This window comes from Oncorhynchus mykiss, chromosome 16 (genome assembly GCF_013265735.2).
Source record: "Oncorhynchus mykiss isolate Arlee chromosome 16, USDA_OmykA_1.1, whole genome shotgun sequence".
In the NCBI taxonomy this organism is placed as follows: Eukaryota; Metazoa; Chordata; class Actinopteri; order Salmoniformes; family Salmonidae; genus Oncorhynchus; species Oncorhynchus mykiss.
Genome location: NC_048580.1, coordinates 36,084,771 through 36,106,299, shown reverse-complemented (window position 1 = coordinate 36,106,299; position 21,529 = coordinate 36,084,771). Strand labels below are relative to the sequence as shown.

Sequence of the window (21,529 nt, the reverse complement as noted above, 5' to 3'; positions counted from 1 at the left end):
TATGGCTGGTTATGAGACCTACGTAAGAGTGTAGAAACCCACAAAACCTACCACGGTAGATATTTCATGGCTGGTTATGACACCTACGTAAGAGTTTAGAAACCCACAAAACCTACCACGGTAGATATTTTATGGCTGGTTATGACACCTCATAAGAGTGTAGAAACCCACAAAACCTACCACGGTAGATATTTTATGGCTGGTTATGACACCTACATAAGAGTGTAGAAACCCACAAAACCTACCACGGTAGATATTTTATTACTGGTTATGACACCTACATAAGAGAGTAGAAACCCACTAAACCTACCATGGTAGATATTTTATGGCTGGTTATGTCACCTACATCAGAGTTGTCAAAACCCACTAAACTTACGACACAAGGCAAAACATTCCATTATACCATAAACATACTAAATATCAATATGTTAACACTTTACTTGACACCCAGCGTCATAACGTGTTATAACAGTCATTCATAATCATTTCATAACAGCTGATATAACATGTTACAATATGGTCATAACACTGTCATATTTAGACCTGTTGTGACATATATTGTGTTATTTCATGGCTGGTTATGACAACTACATAAGAGTGTAGAAACCCACAAAACCTACCACGGTAGTTATTTTATGGCTGGTTATGACACCTACATAAGAGTGTAGAAACCCACAAAACCTACTACGGTAGATATTTTATGGCTGGTTATGAGACCTACGTAAGAGTGTAGAAACCCACAAAACCTACCACGGTAGATATTTCATGGCTGGTTATGACACCTACGTAAGAGTTTAGAAACCCACAAAACCTACCACGGTAGATATTTTATGGCTGGTTATGACACCTCATAAGAGTGTAGAAACCCACAAAACCTACCACGGTAGATATTTTATGGCTGGTTATGACACCTACATAAGAGTGTAGAAACCCACAAAACCTACCACGGTAGATATTTTATTACTGGTTATGACACCTACATAAGAGAGTAGAAACCCACAAAACCTACCACGGTAGATATTTTATGGCTGGTTATGACACCTACATTATAGTTTCAAAACCCACAAAACCTACCACGGTATATATTTTATGGCTGGTTATGACACCTACATAAGAGTTTCCAAACCCACAAACCTACCACGGTAGATATTTTATTACTGGTTATGACACCTACATAAGAGTTTCAAAACCCACAAAACCTACCACGGTAGATATTTTATGGCAGGTTATGACACCTACATAAGAGTTTCAAAACCCACTAAACATACCACGGTAGATACTGGTTATGACACCTACATAAGACTTTCAAAACCCACTAAACCTACCATGGTAGATATTTTATGGCTGGTTATGTCACCTACATAAGAGTTGTCAAAACCCACTAAACTTACCACACAAGGCAAAACATTCCATTACACCATAAACATACTGTTGACACGCAGGCTATGTTCACATTTTTTTCTTGACCATAAATTATAACTGTAATTGCACACTCACTGATGTCAGACATGTACCTACCCCAATGCTCGGTTACTGAAAACTGGGATGAATGCAGGCGCAGATTTCAGGAGCAGGCCAAGACACCCTCTTTTTGACCGATGACTGATATAAGGGCATGTACGTGATAACGTGTTATGACACTACGTGTCAAGTAAAGTGTTGCCATTTATCTACTACTGTACATATTATATCTTGCGCAAATCTGATATATATACAGTTGAAGTCGGACATTTACATACACTTCGGTTGGAGGATAAAAAAACGTTATGCCTAAGGATGTGTAGCCAATCTGTGTATGGACCCTAAAACATTTACATACACTTAATTTGGAGTCATTAAAATTAGTTTTTTAACCACTCCACAAATTTCTTGTTAACAACCTATAGTTTTGGCAAGTCGGTTAGGACATCTACTTTTTTCTACTTTTTTTCCAACAATTGTTTACAGACAGATTATTTCACTTATAATTCACTGTATCACAATTCCAGTGGGTCAGAAGCTGACACTCATAGGACTTCATGTTACACAATACATGTATGTTTTGTTCGGTAAAGTTCATATTTATATCCACAAATCATATTTTACATTGGTGTGTTATGTTCAGTTGTTCCAAAACATGCAGTGATATTGCAGAGAGCCACATGAATTCACAGAAATACTCATTATAAATGTTGATGAAAATTCAAGTGTTATGCATGGAACTAGATACACTTCTCCTTAATGCAACCGCTGTGTCATATTTCAAAAAAAACTTTACGGAAAAAGCATAATCTGAGAACGGCGCTCAGAGCTCAATCCAGCCAGAGAAATATCCGCCATGTTGGGTAGTCAACATTAGTCATAAATAGCATTCTAAATATTCACTTACCTTTGATGACCTTCATCAGAATGCACTCCCAGGAATCGCAGTTCCACAATAAATGCTTGTTTTGTTCGATAATGTCTATCATTTATGTCCATTTATGTCAAAATAGCTTCTTTTGTTAGGGCTTTTGGTAAACAATTCCAAAAGCACGTTCTGGTCCAGTCGGACGAAAAGTTCAAAAAGTTATATTACAGGTCGAAGAAACTTGTCAAACTAAGTATATAATCAATCTTTAGGATGTTTTTATCATAAATGTTCAGTAATTTGCCAACTGGAAAATTCCATTGTCTGTAGAAAAGCTACCTCTCATGTGAAATGCGCGTGACTGAGAACGAGGCTGCTGGCAGACCCCTTAGTCAAACAGCTCTCATCCGGCCCCCCTTCACTGTAGAAGCCTGAAACAACGTTCTAAAGATAGTTGACATATAGTGGAAGCCTTAGAAACTGCACCATAACCCATATCCCACTATGTATTCGATAGGGGCTGAGTTCAAAAACTACAAACCTCAGATTTCCCACTTCCTGGTTGGATTTTTTCTCAGGTTTTTGCCTGCCATATGAGTTCTGTTATACTCACAGACATCATTCAAACAATTTTAGAAACATCAGAGTGTTTTCTATCCAATACTAATAATAATATGCATATATTAGCATCTGGGACTGAGAAGAAGGAAGTTTACTCTGGGCACGCTATTCATCCAAAGTGAAAATGCTGCCCCCTATCCCAAAGAAGTTTTAAGAAACGTTCCCCAACAGAATTGGAGGAATGAATACGCCCCTGATCACACATAAACACAGTTCACTTTCATAGCAGCAGTGCTTAATTTGAGCCCGATCGCCACCTCTCCGTTTTGGACTGTTTTGTTCCGGAACATTTTTGGCCGGATCTGGTACCTTTTCATGGCATGAAAAATAATGATCACTTTTTGCAATGTAATTTTTTTTAAATAAACGCAATCAAAGCCCATTCGAGTTGCCTCTTCCTTATTTCTCCTGCCCCCCTGCATCTGTCACAGAACTAGAATGAGATTCACTTTCTGTGATCTCTCTCCCTCTGCTCTGATAGACTTGAGCCTGCAACTCTCGTGGCACTTCATAATTGATTTTCTTATAGAACCATAGCCACGTGAAGGGTTCTGCAGCATGCTTTAGAAATTGAAATAAATTTGACAAACTGCTGTCTGTTCAAAAAAATTATAATTCAGAATAGCCTACTACACCATTAGCAAGCCTAAACGTTTGCCACAGAGGATAAATTGCTTATTTTTAATAGCCTAGTTGTGGAGTGTAGCCCAATTACAAGGCATAGCCTACAGTCGGGAAGTCGTTTTCATTGATCTCAGATTCTCAGTTTGTCAGTGTCGAAGTAGTCTGTCCTTTGATCATTTGTGCGGTATTACGGTGCTTTCAAGATTACTGGAAACAAGGGAAAAAACGTCAGTGATCTTCAGGTCGGAAAGTTGGAGCTCTAGAAAGTGCCCAGAGTTCCCCACTTGGAATTCCTATTAGGATGACTGTTCAAATTGAATTCTCCAGGTCGGAGCTCGTTTTTACCTGATTTCCCAGTTGTCTTGAATGCACTGAAGTCGGAGATTTCCTAGCTCCAATTTCCCAGTTGTCATGAACGCGGAATTAAAACATATTATGCCAAAGTCTCCAGTCATGTAAAATGACGTAGAATTGCATGAAATGTGTTTATAAAAGGCCAAACATTTCCTGTAGATCTCCATTGCAAAAAAGTGTGTTTTAATCAATTATTTGGTGACTTTAGTATATGTAGTATAGTTTTTATCTAAAAAGGATACATTTAATGTATCATTATTTAAATTGTTCTGATATTCACTGAGGAGGATGGTCCTCCCCTTCTTCCTCTGAGGAGCCTCCACTGACATATGTAGATAGCATTTTGATTACTGTTACACTGGTATTTCAGTTGTTAATTGACACGTGTAGATTGCATGTTGATTACTGTTACACTGGTATTTCAGTTGTTAATTGACACGTGTAGATTGCATTTTGATTACTGTTACACTGGTATTTCAGATGTTAATTGATACATGTAGATTGCATTTTGATTACTGTTACACTGATATTTCAGTTGTTAACTGGATTCGTTGTGACATTTCTTGATCTCACGTTGTATTCTTTTTAAAATTATTATTTGTGTACGCATTTGACACTATACTGCATTGTTAGGAGCTATTAACATAACCACCCACTAACATCTGCTAAACTGTGTACGCGATCAATAAACATTTATTTGATTTTGATTTGCTATGGATACATACGGGTGGATGCCAACTCCCATCTAGACAGTCGAGCTGTGGCTGTTATCATCACTGTTTGGCTTCAGTTACAGCCAGTCAGAGAAAATGGAAGCCCACTTACTGTTTAGTGCTCCCAGAGGAGCTCTGTGGCAAAGGTGTGGCAAACAACACTGCAGCCTTTATGACATGTGTCGACTGTTCCGCTGTATCGACTGGTTTTTAAATGTATAGGCTAGCTGTATTGAATAGATGCAATGTAATACATTTTACATCAATTTGTAAAATGAGTCTGTATGAAATAGTTTGCCTTGTTCAATCCACTTTTAAATAGTTATGTAATAGGCAAGTTACTGCAGTTACAAAATAGAAACATAGTGATACTATTGTAATGTTATTGCCATAGTAATATTTGATGTAGGGATGATTGAGAGCTCGTAGCTAGACCCCAGGCTGCAGTGGCAGCCATCCGCGCCATCTTGGCCTGCATATCCTCAGTGACCAGAGTCAACTCCTCACAACACTGCTTGTGCAACTGGACCCTGTGCAATGAAAAAAACACATTTTTAAAGAAGGAAATTACATAAACTCGATGCTACATATTTTCGTGTTTGGACCAATTAAATTTTTTGCGACTCAACCCTGACACACACACGTCTGCTTCAGGAAAAGTCAAGCGCACAAAGCCTGTATTACTGCTTTTAGTGCTTGTACCGAGACAAACTGACTGCAACTCATTTCCCCCCGTATGGTCTCCATAAAAAGACAAACACATTTAAACAGGCACTGCCATCGTGCACTAAAGACATGACTCAGATACAGTCCCTTCAGGAAGTATTCACACCCCTTGACTTTTTCCACATTGCTGTGTTACAGACTAAATAAGTTCAGGAGTAAAATGTTTCTTAGCAGGTCATATAAAAAGTTGAATCGGCTCACTCTGTGTGCAACAATAGTCATTAAATTAAAACCTCTTAGGGCTAGGGGCAGTATCCTGAATTTCCTACTGACTGGTGTGCCCAAAGAAAACTGCCTGTTACTCAGGCCCAGAAGCTAGGATATGCATAAAATTGGTAGCATTGGATAGAAAACACTCTGAAGTTTCTAAAACTGTTAATTTCTTAGGGATAGGGGGCAGCATTTTCACTTTGGATGAATTGCGTGCCCATAGTGAACTGCCTCCTACTCTGTCACAGATGCTAATATATGCATATTAATATTACTATTGGATAGAAAACTCTGCAGTTTTTAAAACTGTTTGAATTATGTCTGTGAGCATAACATAACTCATATGGCAGGCAAACTTCCAAACAGGAAGTGGAAATTCTGGGGCTGGTTGATGTTAAACTCATCGTCTATTCACATCCCAGTAAGATATGGATCTGTTCGCACTTCCTACGCCTTCCACTAGATGTCAACAGTCAGTAGAACGTGGAATGAAGCCTCTAGTGTGATGTGGGGCCGGATGGCAGCTATTTGAGTCAGTGGTCTGGCAGAATGCCAGTTCCTGGTCATGCGCATTACTCATGATATCGCCATGGGTTCCTTTACTCTGTAGACAAAAACGAATGCTCCGGTTGGAACGTTATTAGATATATTATGATAACATCCTGAAGATTAATTCTCTACTTAATTTGACCAGTTTATTCAACCTGGAATATAACTTTTTGAATTTTCCGTCCGAGTTCGCCTGGACCGGCACTAGCGTTTGGAAATGTGAACTAAACGTGCTAGCAAAAGTAGTTAATTGGACACTAGTAATGGACATTATCGAACAAAACAACGATTTATTGCGGAACTAGGATTCCTGGCACTGCATTCTGATGAAAGATCATCAAAGGTAAGGGAATATGTATGATGTAATTTCGTATTTCTGTTGACTCCAACATGGCGGAGAAATGTTGTGTATTTCTGAGAGCCGTCTCAGATTATTGCATGGTATGCTTTTTCCATAAAGTTAAAAAAAAATCTGACACAGCGGTTGCATTAAGAACAAGTGTATCTTTAATTATATGTAAAACATGTATCTTTCATCAAAGTTTATGATGAGTATTTATTTTGTTTGACATGGTTCTCTGCAATTACTCTGTATATTTTTGAGGCATTTCTGAACATGGCGTCAATGTAAACCGAGATTTGTGGATATAAATATGCACATTATCGAACAAAACATAAATGTATTGTGTAACATGATGTCCGATGAGTGTCATCTGATGAAGATTATCAAAGGTTAGTGATTCATTTTATCTCTATTTCTGCTTTTGTGACTCTATCTTTGGCTGGAAAAATGGCTGTGTGTTTTTTGGATTTGGTGGTGATCTAACAATCATATGTTGTGTTTTCGCTGTAAAGCATTTTTTTAATCGGACACGATGGGTAGATTAACAAGATGTTTATCTTTCATTTGCTGTATTGGACTTGTTAACTGTTGTAACTACCCATCCCGGGTCCGGGATCGTTGTCATCATCTGACACGAATTAGCATAATGCAATGGACATAAATATTACTAGAAAATATTCCTATTCTTGAAATCACAAGTGAAATATATTGAAACACAGCTTAGCCTTTTGTTAATCACCCTGTCATCTCAGATTTTGAAAATATGCTTTACAGCCAAAGCAAGACAAGCATTTGTGTAAGTTTATCGATAGCCTAGCATAGCATTATGTCCAGCTAGCAGTAGGCAACTTGGTCACGAAAATCAGAAAGGCAATCAAATTAAATAGTTTACCTTTGATGAGCTTCGGATATCACGGGACTCCCAGTAAGATAGCAAACCTTATCTATGTACACCACACATACTATCATCTTTAATGTCCCTCAGTCAAGCAGTGAATTTCAAACACAGAAACAACCACAAAGTCCGGGGAGATTTTCCAGTGCCTCGCAAAGAAAGGCACCTAATGGTAGATGGGTAAAAAAACATTAAAATATCCCTTTGAGCATGGTGAAGTTATTAATTACTTTGGATGGTATATCAATACACGCACTCATTACAAAGATATAGGTGTCTTTCCTAACTCAGAGAGGAAGGAAACTGCTCATGGATTTCACCATGAGGCCAATGGTGACTTTAAAACAGTTACAGAGTTTAATGGCAGTGATAGGAGACGACCGAGGTTTGTTCAACAACATTTTCAGTTAGGTTAGTATTGTGGAGTAACTATAGAGTGAAAAGAAGGAAGCTTGTACAGAAAAAAAAAACATTCCAAAACATGCATCCTGTTTGCAACAATTCACTAAAGTGATACTGCAAAAAAATGACTTTTTGTCCTAAATACAAAGTGTTATGTTTAAGACAAATCCAATACAACACATTACTGAGTACCACTCTCCATATTTTCAAGCATAGTGGTGGCTGCATCAAGGTGGACTGGGAAGTTTTTTAAGAATTAAAAAGAAACAGAATGGAGCACAGGCAAAATCCTAGTGGAAGACCTTGTTCCGTCTGCTTTCCACCAGACACTGGAAGATGAATACACCTTTCAGCATGACAATAACCCAAACACAAGGCCAAATCTACACTGGAGTTGCTTACCAAAAAGACAGTGAATGTTCCTTAGTGGCGGAATTAAAGTTTTTAGCGTAAATTGAAATATGGCAAGACATGAAAATGGTTGTCTAGCAATGATCAACAACCAATTGACAGAGCTTGAAGAATTTAGAAATAATAATTGGCAAATGTTGCACAATCCAGATGTGGAAAGCTCTTACAGACTTACCCAGAAGGACTCACAACTATTACGGACTACAAAGGGAAGCACAGCCGCAAGCTGCCCAGTAACAAAAGCCTACCAGATGAGCGAAATAACTTCTATGCTCGCTTCGAGGCAAGCCACACTGAAAAATGCATGAGAGCATCCGCTGTTCAGGATGACAGGTCAACATTCACAAGGCCACAGGGCCAGACGGATTACCAGGATGTGTACTCCGAGCATGCGCTGACCAACTGGCAAGTGTCTTCACTGACATTTTCAACCTGTCCCTGACTAAGTCTGTAATACCAAGAACACTGTGAGCCCAAGAACACTAAGGTAACCTGCCTAAATGATTATCGACCAGTAACACTCACGTTTGTAGCCATGAAGTGCTTTGAAAGGCTGTTCATGGCTCAAATCAACACCATTATCCCAGAAACCCACTCCAATTTGCATACTGCCCCAACAGATCCACAGATGATGCAATCTCTATTGCACTCCACAATGCCCTTTCCTACCTGGACAAAAGGAACACCTTTGTGGGAATGCTATTCGTTGACTACAGCTCAGCGTTCAACATCATAGTGCCCTCAAAGCACATCACTAAGCTAAGGACCCTGGGACTAAGTACCTCCCTCCGCAGGGGTGTGTGCTCAGTCCCTCTCTGTACTCCCTGTTCACTCATGACTGCATGGCCAGGCACAACTCCAACACCATCATTAAGTTTGCCGATGACAACAGTGGTAGGCCTGATCACCGACAATGACAAGACAGCCTATAGGGAGGAGGTCAGAGACCTGGCAGTGTGGTGTCAGGATAACAACCTCTCCCTCAACGTAATCAAGACAAAGGAGATGATTGTGGACTACAGGAAAAGGAGGACCGACCATGCCCCCATTTTCATCAACGAGGCTATAATGGAGCAGATTGAGTGCTTCCAGTTCCTTGGCGTCCACATCACCAACACACTAACATGGTCCAAGATTTGGCATGGGTCCTCAGATCCTCAAAAGGTTCTACAGCTGCACCATCGAAAGCAGTGGTTGCATCACTGCCTGGTATGGCAGCTGCTCGGCGTCTGACCGCAAGGCACTACAGAGGGTGGTGCGTACTGACCAATACATCACTGGGGCCAAGCTTCCTGCCATCCAGGACCTCTGTACCAGGCGGTGTCAAAGGAAGGCCCTACAAATTGTCAAAGACTCCAGCCACCCTTGTCATAGACTGTTCTCTCTGCTACCACACGGCAAGCAGTACCGCAGTGCCAAGTCTAGGTCCAAGAGGCTTCTTAACAGCTTCTACCCCCAAGCCATAAGACTACTGAACATCTAATCAAATGGCTACCCAGACATTTGCATTGCCCCCCCCCCCCCTTTTACACTGCTGCTACTCTCTGTTATTATCTATGCATAATCACTTCAATAACTCTAGCTACATGTACATATCGCCTCAATTACCTCGACTAACCAGTGCCCCCACACATGGACTCTGCACCGGTACCCGTTGTATATAGCCTCGCTATTGTTATTTTACTTCTGCTCTTAATTATTGGTTACTTTTATTTATTTATTTTTTGTATTTTTCTTAAAACGGCATTGTTGGTTAAGGGCTTGTAAGAAAGCATTTCACTGTAAGGTAAAACCTGTTGTATTTGGCGCATGTGACAAATGTTATTATTTTTTTATTTTTTTTATTTTAAAAACAGGTTTTTAGACATTAGGTAGTGTATATAATTTATATCTATATCTACAAAGAATTATGCAGAAAATGACATTGATGGAAGCCACAATCTATATGCAATATTAAAGCTGTGTATATGTGTGTGTGTGTGTGTGTGTGTGTGTGTGTGTGTGTGTGTGTGTGTGTGTGTGTGTGTGTGTGTGTGTGTGTGTGTGTGTGTGTGTGTGTGTGGACAAAGCAGGGTGAGGGCTTCCAAGGTATGTCCTCTGTTTAGAAAATGTTATATCATATCTGGAGCCGATCCCTCTGGAGAATATCATACACTTTGAGGAATAACAGAAGGGAGTTATACATATCGCAGTTAAAATAAGAGAGGAGCTTCTGAAAATCGGTAACAAAGAGAAATAGACCTTGGCCAAGAATCTTACAAAAAATAACAAAATAGTTCATGTTGATATGAACACCTAATGTGAAAAAGTGCCAATTTGCAGGCTTTCCACTTGGCATGTGAAGCAATCCCACAGGAACATGAGAAAATTGCGTGTATATTACACATACGGTGAGGGATTTTGGTATGGTTTTTGCTATGCATTTTATCATTTTGAGAAAAGAGAAATTGTGGAAATATTAGTATCAGTTATGTGACTTTAAAAAAAAGTATGTTTTCCCATAAACTACAGGATAAAATATCAATATATCTACCCATGCATACATACATAAACTACAGGAGAAAATACCAATATATCTACCCTTGCATACATACATAAACTACAGGAAAAAATATAAATATATCTACCCATGCATACATACATAAACTACAGGAAAAAATGCCAATATATCCATGCATACATACATAAACTACAGGAGAAAATACCAATATATCCATGCATACATACATAAACTACAGGAGAAAATACCAATATATCCATGCATACAGAGCACGCCACGAGTTGGAGAGTGAGCACAGGAAATTCCCCTGGACCATGTTTCAAATGGTGCTCATCCTGTTGTTAAGGGATGCTTTTCAAGGTAGGAGATAAGGAGACACTTTCTAGGGACAATTTAAAGTGTATGTACAATAGAGATGGATGGAGAACAAGTCAGTGAAGTCTCTTACCAGTTCACCAAAGTGCTTCATGGCATACTCCAGGACCCCAGATGCTGCCTCTGGCTGCTGCAGTTTGTTATTGATGCTGGAACAAGACAGACAGAAGCAAAGAGACAGCTTTTAGGCGATATCCCTACCCAATCTGGCAACCCGACTCTCAGGAGCTCTCCTGAGTCGTATTAAGCATTCTCTGGGTGATGGATAGAGTCTGAGGTCCCACACAAATAAATATATACAACAATCGGAAGTTATGAAATGGAAGGAATATGGGAGCCAGGCAACGCTGTCACTGTATGACTGATGGCACTGATCAACCCTGGTTGAGAGCCATGTCTGCTGAGATAAGGCATGTTTGGAGACTGGGTCTAATTTATGAATCATCAGAGAGAAGTACATCCAATTTGTTTTCTGCAAAGTAGTCCAACTATGTGTGCTTATGTTTGATCAAATGGGTGCAATCCATTCGTAAGTCATCACACACTGTTTCTAACCTACAGCACATCCTGAAAGGGCAAAAGTGACGAATCCAAAAGTACAGCTGAATTTACTGTGACTTTAAACATGCATCTGCACTAAAGTAGATTTGCGGAGTTAGGGCCAATGACCTTGCCTGGCTACCCAGAATCCTTGCTCCTGCAAAACGCTATGCCACGTCCACGGACGTTTAGTTCTTCTCCGCAATGAGTCTGGATCTGAGTACCTCCCCAACGATTTCTAGAATGGAAATGTATTCTAGACGATCTGAATGGTCCCAGAAACCGATGGGTTGGGCCAGAGCCAGAACAATATGTGGGTATAGCGGCTTTCCAGACATTCTGTCTTTGATAATCTGATTAGTTAGCGATGATGACTTTGTTCTGTGCAACACCCTTCATTTTGACGTCACCACAAACAACTTCAATAAGGGCAGCCTCAGACTGAAGTATATAGCGAACAATAGAGCAGCTGAAGAATTCAGATTTGTGTCATCAGGCAACCAATGACCTCCTATGAACACGAAAGGCTGGAAAAAACGAACCAATAAAAACGCCTCTGGTGAGTGACAAAGCAGGGGTCCTGTCGACACACAGGGGATACTGTTGTCATAAAGTCACCCTTCAATCTGAGAGTAGTCCCCTGGACTCCTTATACCAGCAAACCATACACGTAATGGTCATTGCTAATTTGCTATCATGAACAAGCCAATTGCAGAATGGAGGGTTCACTCACTGGCTTTTGTGTGTTAAACATGTTTTTTTTTTCACCCAAAAAAGGTGTATATTGTGAAAGGTAAATGTGCTTGCCCAGCCCATCGGCATGTGTCACATTTAGGAGATAAATTACATGTCATCCGCTTTTCGGTCTTGACAATGATCCCCCAGCTGTCTAATGTGTGTTTAAGAACCCCATACATCTGGAAGCACTCATCTGAAACACAATTCTGTAGTATTTCCTCAACTATGGAAACCCACGCGTGCAGTGCCAATACATCTGTTAAACTGTAGCATTTGAAGGAATGGGGGTCCTGAGAACAGCAGGCGAGAGAGTTGAAAGACATTGGAGCCTATATGTCAGGAATCCCAGAGTGCCCTGGGGTCAGGGCCAGACTATTGTGTTGGCTGGACCCAGGGAAGTGGTCATCTGAACACAAACACTGCTGTTGCTAACCATATGTATTTTTATAATACAAAATTGGGCATATCAAACATTAAATATGCGGTAGGAAATAAGTAAAACAGAGTTCACATTTTCTAGAACCACAGGTAAGCACTATTTTATTTAGCTAGGCAGGTTAGTTAAGAACAAATTCGTATTTACAATGACGGCGTACACAGCCTGGATTCGAACCAGGGTGTCTGTAGTGACACCACTAGCACTGAAATGCGCCACTCTGGGGCACTAAGCACAGGCTTTATTTATCTTCAAATGTGTATACACAGTAGCCATGTTTGAAATCTACTTACTTAATCTGCAAACTGTGTACTTATCATACTACGTACTATTTAGCACGTACTGTTTAGTAAAAGGTATGCAGTCCCCCATAGCCGAAATACATACTTTGTGCGTTCAAGACCACTGGGTATTCAGAAACAAAACAAGCTCAGACTGGGAAAAATCGTGACTTCGGTGATGTTAAGGTCGGAGAAGTCAGAGCTCTAGGATGATGACAAGTTTCTGACTTGTAATACCGAGTTGGATGACCGGAAAGAAAATATTTTCCCAGTCGGAGCCCCCCAAAAAATCTGAGTTCCCTGTTGTCTTGTTGCACCCAGTTACGGCTTCATATGAACCGTGAAATAACATTTGTAGCCCCACCCAGTGACCTTTCGAGTTGTTTTGGGCTAACGACATACATTACATTACCAAAAGTATGTGGACACCTGCTCGTTGAACATCTCATTCCAAAATCATGGGCATTAATATGGAGTTGGTCCCCCCTTTGCTGCTATAACAGCCTCCACTCTTCTGGGAAGGCTTTCCACTAGATATTGGAACATTGCTGCAAGGACTTGCTTCCATTCAGCCACAAGATAATTAGTGAGTTCGGCACTGATGTTGGGCTCTGTGCATGCCAGTCAAGTTCGACCACACCGATCTCGACAAACCATTTCTGTATGGACCTCGCTTTGTGCATGGGGGCATTGACATGCTGAAACAAGAAGGGCCTTCCCCAAACTGTTGCTACAAAGTTGGGGCAGGCAGCGTTCACCTGGCATCCACCAAACCCAGATTCGTCCATCGGACTGCCAGATGGTGAAGCGTGATTCATCACTCCACATAACGAGTATCCACTGCTCCAGCGTCCAATGGCGTCAAACTTTACACCACTCCAGTTGATGCTTGGCATTGCGCATGGTGATCTTAGGCTTGTTTACGGCTGCTCGGTCATGGAACCCCATTTCATGAAGCTCCCGACAAACAATTATTTTGCTGATATTGCTTCCAGAGGCAGTTTAGTGAGTGTTGCAACTGAGGACAGGCAATTTTTACGCATTTCAGCACTCGGCGGTCCCACTTTGTGAGCTTGTGTGGCCTACCACTTCACAATAACAGCACTTACAGTTGACCGGGGCAGACGGGCAGGGCAGAAATTTGACGAACTAACATCGGTTACATGTTGAAAGTAACTGAGCTCTTCAGTAAGGCCATTCTACTGCCAATGTTTGCCTATAGAGATTGCATGTCTGTGGCACAGTTTTATACACCTGTTAGCAATGGGTGTGGCTGAACTAGCCGAATCCACTAATTTGAAGGTTTGTCCACATACCTTTGTAAATATAGTTTATTTGGCGTAAACTTGTACCACAGGCCTACATGTGAATCAATTGAAGTCACCTGAAGTTTGAGAGGAATGGGAGATGCAGTCAGGGAATGATATGCTGAGGCCTTGTAATGAGGATGACTGGCTACTCTGAACTGTGTGTGGTGAGCTTTCTGGTGCTCAGAGCTGCTGACGCATCACCCAAGTGGGTGCCATACATTGTGAAGGAGAAGTCCAGTGGCTACACAACTCAGGCTGGTTTCCAGAGTAGCCCTCTACAAGATCATCACCAGACTCCATCTTCACCAACAGCAGGGAGGTTTCCAGAGTAGCTAGCCTCTAAGAGATCATCACCAGACTCCATCTTCACCAACAGCAGGGAGGTTCCCAGAGTAGCCCTCTACAAGATCATCACCAGACTCCATCTTCATCAACAGCAGGGAGGTTCCCAGAGTAGCCTTCTACAAGATCATCATCAGACTCCATCTTCACCAACAGCAGGGAGGTTTCCAGAGTAGCCCTCCACAAGATCATCACCAGACTCCATATTCATCAACAGCAGGGAGGTTCCCAGAGAAGCCCTCCACAAGATGGTCACTATACTCCATCTTCATCAACCCTGACCACCTTCCTCGAATCAAACCATGAATTGTCCCTCTCCATCTTTTTAGAATGCATGCACTGAGACCTGGCCTATATTAGTTGACCTAGCTAACAATAGCTAGGCTACTCATGATGTTTTGCTTCTTCCTTTTTTGCTTTTGATGTGCTTTGATATGATTAATTATTATTATACCAAAGATGGTTTATTTACACCAACAGTAGATGTATCAAATATATACATTTTTAATTACAAACAAAGACTTTAAATGAGAAAAAGATAAACCCACTGAGTTTAAAAAGACTTCACTAAAAACCATAGCTCAACACAAATAAACCGACGTGACAAATCAGGAGAACTACAAGAAAAGAGAAGCATTGGGACCAGCGCCGCTGTGGAAAATAGGAATGTAGCTAGGCTACCGTGTTATTAACTTTAGCTATAGCTAGACTACCGTGTTATTAACGTTAGCTATAGCTAGGCTATCGTGTTATTAACGTTAGCTATAGCTAGGCTATCGTGTTATTAACGTTAGCTATAGCTAGGCTACCGTGTTATTAACGTTAGCTATAGCTAGGCTACCGTGTTATTAACGTTAGCTATAGCTAGGCTATCGTGTTATTAACGTTAGCTATAGCTAGGCTATCGTGTTATTAATGTTAGCTATAGCTAGGCTACCGTGTTATTAACATTAGCTATAGCTAGTGGAAGTGCATAGTGCTGCATTTTTGTGGCATTTCTTCTGCCGCGTTCACCAATGCCTGGTATTGTCATATGATCCTGTATACAGTTTGAAAACAAGCCCTGGTATTTACAACAAGTAGCTAGCTAGCTAACTAGGCTAATCTTAAATATTAAGGTGTCGCTCAACAGCAAGCAAGTAATCCTGTAGCTAATGTTACTGTTCAAACAGGTATCATTTATAGTCCTACTAAAGCACATAGCTAGCTAGCTAAAGGCGTGGCAGGCAGCAGGCTGCAGATCTGTTTTAAAAGATGTACCGTTACAATGACATCGTCGTGATCATTTTAAGGAGAACAAAAATGACTTAGATTTGAACATCACTGCAAAAGCTTCGCTATTTACCTTCTCCCAAATTGTGTTGTTGTTTACATCAAGAGATCTAGCTATCAAAACACCCCCCCTTCCAATGCATAGTGGCTGTGAAATTCCTGAAAGATTTGCAGTGAATTCTACTAAATTAGTAAACAATCCGGGCATTTAAAGTATACCCGATTTTTGAAATGTTACATACTACTAAACACTATTTTTTTCGCATACACAAATGGCTTACTATATAGGATGCAAGTAGTCAGACAGACAAGGCCAGTATCAAACGCACCACTCACCACAAAACTCTATAAAAAAACTATTGGAAAATTAAGTCATCAAAAATGTAATGTTCGTGAATAAGAAGGGTTTCATACTTTTGTGGTTTAATTTCCCTTTTGTGAAGGACCTTATTATGCAAGAGGAGGAAACGTCAGCCATATGTGATTGGCAATAACTCACGCATCAAAGAGGCTCATCTCACTTGCCGCTCGACAGTGTGGTGTTGTGATAGATCCCTGTGGCACTCTATCCATCTATATCGGGACTATAATGTATATTCCATACCATAATTTCCAAATGACAAGTTTGGCATTTTAAGGCTATTCAGGAGCATGAATACCTTTCATAGGGCAGTGGAGTGCTTTACCTACAGTATGTGGCTGGTATGACAGGATATTGGGATGAAATTAGTACACAAAATATGCAGTAGCAGCGTACGGTCATGGCGGATATGTCTGCCTGTATTCATTGCAAGGCTGTATCGTACCTCAACCCCCACACTTCTCTTTATCAGATATAATATAACCTTCCTAATTGAGGTGTAGAACAAGTAGGCAAACAGGTGAACACAGGGAAAGTGGACCACATTTTTATAGTGGGATTTCAAGATTTATAGTGGGTTGGATATCGATACATGATCTCAGAAGCTGTGTTGTAACTGTAATTCGCAAGCTAGAGAAATAGTAGGACACAAAAGTTTCAGAACACCTCATATCTCCCCCTTTATACTATAACAGCCTTGGATCATGCTTTCCAATAAGTGGGCGAGACTGATAACAGCGTTTTCTGATTGTTTTGTATAATGCAGCACCACAGGGGCGGGAGTCAAGTGACTAAGGGAAATCAAACTGGACAGAGAAGGTGCAGTTGCATAACATGGAAGGTGGCATCAATTCAGTCTGTCTGTCTGGGCATTTGCAAGATAGAAAGAGAAATTCTCAATAGTTTAGTGTCTAATAGTTTTTTTTTAATTATTATTTTGTTTCATTTAACTAGGCAAATCAGTTAAGAACAAATTCTTATTTACAATGACGACCTACCCCGGCCAAACCCAGAGGACCTATGGGACTCCCAATCACAGCCGGTTGTGATTGTAAATTGTAAATGTTTTCTCCAAGAAACAATGACTAGCCAAAAGGCTATTTACAGGATATGCGCTTTCTTGTTTACGATTAATGCTCCCACACGGGTACTCATTTCCTTGAGTCATTTTTATTCATCCCCTAAATTACCCCCTCTAGGGGTTAGGGTTAATCAGCAAATACCTTGAAGGACAAATCAAAAACAAAGAAAAACTAAAATCACACACACACACACAGGCGCGCACACGGCACTAAAGCTCCCCAGATGATGTCTATTGACGAATTGGAATAAGTAACAGTGTCCCTCAGTCATAGCCCCAGCTTTAAACACAAACCCTAAACACAACCAAGTGACAGGGCTCACATAATATGCTTCACGGTGAGGTCTCCGACAACACAGCCAGCAGCCACCTTACAAGACAACCATCCAGCCAAGCTACTCCTTTGATGGAAATATGGCCCAGAGTCATTAACAGGCTGAAGTTACGCTCTGTTTTACCCCTGTGAGGCATTACCCCAGCCACCAAAAAGTCACTGGAAAAAGCTGTAACTGTAACGAGTGGCTGTAGCTCGCTACCCCTGTTGTGACTGACTGTAACTGTACTGAGTGGCTGTAGCTAGCTACCTCGGTTGTGACTGACTGTAACTGTACTGAGTGGCTGTAGCTAGCTACCTCTGTTGTGACTGACTGTAACTGTACTGAGTGGCTGTAGCTAGCTACCCCTGTTGTGACTGAGTGTAACTGTAACGAGTGGCTGTAGCTAGCTACCCCTGTTGTGACTGAGTGTAACTGTAACGAGTGGCTGTAGCTAGCTACCCCTGTTGTGACTGACTGTAACTGTAACGATTGGCTGTAGCTAGCTACCCCTGTTGTGACTGACTAACTGTAACTGTACTGAGTGGCTGTAGCTAGTTACCTCTGTTGTGACTGACTAACTGTACTGAGTGGCTGTAGCTAGCTACCCCTGTTGTGACTGACTGTAACTGTACTGAGTGGCTGTAGCTAGCTACCCCTGTTGTGACTGACTATCTGTAACGAGTGGCTGTAGCTAGCTATCTTTGTTGTGACTGACTGTAACTGTACTGAGTGGCTGTAGCTAGCTGCCCCTGTTGTGACTGACTAACTGTAACTGTACTGAGTGGCTGTAGCTAGATACCCCTGTTGTGACTGACTGTAACTGTACTGAGTGGCTGTGGCTAGCTACCCCTGTTGTGACTGACTGTAACTGTATTGAGTGGCTGTAGCTAGCTACCTCTGTTGTGACTGACTGTAACTGTAACGAGTGGCTGTAGCTAGCTACCCCTGTTGTGACTGACTGTTGCTGTAATGAGTGGCTGTAGCTAGCTACCCCTGTTGTGACCGACTGCCCCTTGAAGTCGTAAGAACTGTGAGCTCTTGTCATACTGGCTATAGATTGGGCTTCAGCATCTTTTTCTGATTCCCCTGGAGATTTTCCCTCTCAAACACAGAATTTGAGGTTGTTCCCTGGCTGCCACTGTCACCATAGCTTTGGTTTATAAAAGACAATGGGCTTCAGTCTTTTGTTAAGTGCTTTGAGACACAGGGTTTAGTAGAAAGCACAATGAAAATCAAATGTAATCGTACTGCAGATCCCAAAATCATACAATCCTTTTTTTCACTAAACCTACAGAGGCCATCTAATTTGACCACACATTTCCATATAGTCCCAAATGACAGAGCTCAGCCATTTATGATGTAATATTTGTGTTGTGGAGAAATGACCAGGCAGGAGATGGGAGTACAGTTTGTTTTCGTTTAGTCAAAACCCCTCGTGCTCTACAGTTCCCGGCACAATAGTGCGCATGTGCATTTCCAATTAGGTGTAGTAACGTAATACTGCCGTAATACATTACTACTTAGTAACTAATATAAACAGATATAGATCACACATACTACATATTACAAAAAAACAGTCTCCTTGGTCTTATTGTCGTTTATCATGTCAGAAAATAACAAATACTACAGTTAAATTAAACCCAATCGACCACCGTTGGCAGACAACCATTCAATATTTCTAGTCATGGTAAAAGTATTCAGTTACCTGGGCTAATCAGAAACATTGACTAAGTGTTGCCTCTTGGCTCTCAAGATTAATATAAATGAGTATAGAACCCCTGTAATTGAACACTGGATGGAAATCACTCTACACTCGAGGAAGTTTTAAAGAGTGGCACGAACAGCTTATCATGTTACATAAATCATGGTTGAAAATAGAGGTGAATCATCTTGAGGGTCAGTCTATATTGTGTGATAAAAAAATGTATAAATTAGTTGATTTGATCCATTGCTTTACCAATTTAAAAGGGTATTATACATACATGTATTGAGTGACTTAACAAAAGCAAGACATGCTGAACTCTCTGGTCGATTTAAGCATCTACATAGAGAAACAAAACACACTGTTCTCACGAAATCGTCCTGTTTTTTCTATATCATTGAGTAGATTGGCTTTTGGTTTTAAATGAGATAGAATATAATCCTCAATAATTTTTTTTGTCAATTCTGCCACAGACCATAAATTATGTGTGAAGGAGAGAAAGACAGAAATACTGAACCTAATCTGCAATAATCAGGAAAGTATCCTTTTATGATTAATAGTGGCAAAAGTTTGACAGAAAAACCTGTAAAAAATTACAAAACATTGTGCTTTTGTTAGTTATATTAAAAATCAGTTTTGGGAAATTAGGGATCAGGTTCCATTGAATTGAGGTAAAGTTTTTCAGATTGAGTATTGCGCACATATTTTCCAGATTGAGTATTTCTTCAATGTGTTTTACATAATCATGATGGAAACTGTACACACACACAGTGGACGCTTTTCAGTTCAACACTCAAAATAGGTTTATTGATAAAGAAGTGCCCTGGAGCTCATTCAGCTTCAGGAGTCTCTGGAACTTCCCATCCTGATGATACAACCTCTTCAAAGCCCCATTATAATTGATCATGCTGTTTTGCTCATCTGCAGCCTGGCTTGGTTTTCCGGCAGTATCGGCTTCACCTTGTCTGTAATGTATCGGCTTCACCTTCGATAATGACCCCTGACAAAAAAAACTGGAAAGTGACAGCGCATTCTACGCTAGTGGCCGATTTTGTCTAGACTTTTCACCAAGGTTCAGGGCGAGAGCCAAGAATTGCACGTGTAGGCCACGTCTGAATCAGGAGGAGCAGCATGTGAGTTGAGGAAAAGTTATTTGAAGTGGTCTTTAAAGAGACTTCAAGCAATGGGCAGTGTCGGCTTCCCTGATGGGGGAGGAGGCGACCTGATCCATCTGCCAGAAAGAGAAAACAAATCCCCCACAATGCACAATGAAATGATACGGTAACAGATATGTTCTGTTGAAGAAAGTTGTTTGAGTCCAACGACACTGTGCCCTTTCGCCCCTCTGAAATGGTAGTGTTATTGGGGGAAGCTATGGCAAGCACTGGCTGATGGCAGGGCTGGAGTCAGATAAGGCAACTAACATTGGGTTTCTTAATATAATGGTTGCTTTTGGTGTTAGACTCCTTGACTCTGTTAACCCTATCAGTCCCAGGACTCCAGCAAAAATCAGCTTTTCATTTATTTTATTTCTATCTGCATGTCCAGCATTTATATTTAGCCTCACAAAGATGTGTTTTAGCATTTTCTTTTCAGGACAATCAGGGTTACAAGTAAAAATCAAAACGATTTGATATAAACAGTTGCATTCATGAGTTTTATTGATAAATGTCAAAGAAAAAAAGATCAGCCAAAGCAAAAACCTGCTAGAAATGTATTTATATGAATGCTGTAAGTACAGAAATGACTTGTTCAGTGGGAAATGAATATCCAACTAGTCAGTGGCAACTGTGTGGAGTTTGTGACAGTAACTATGTGAGCTTATTACAGTATTACAGACACTGTCCTTGGATTTCCTTTTATCCTCTATGTAGAAGAGCCCCTCGCTTTCTAACGACACTTGTATAGCTTGTGAGCGTCATAGAGCAAAACATGTTCCATGTGTGCGTTTGTGTGAGTCTCAGCTTTTCATAGATAGTAATTTAATAAGCCATTCGGACTCTACAGATATGTTTGCAAAAAGACCAGGCCTCGGGCCCTTACGGGGGCCGCCTTTGGCTCACAAACAGCACTCTACTCAGCCCCACTAATCGCAGA

General features: G+C 40.7%; 1 pseudogene; it reads right to left on the bottom strand.

Moving 5' to 3' along the window:
* LOC110491873 overlaps positions 1–21,529 on the bottom strand; it is a 49,851-nt pseudogene that overhangs the window by 4,899 nt on the left and 23,423 nt on the right.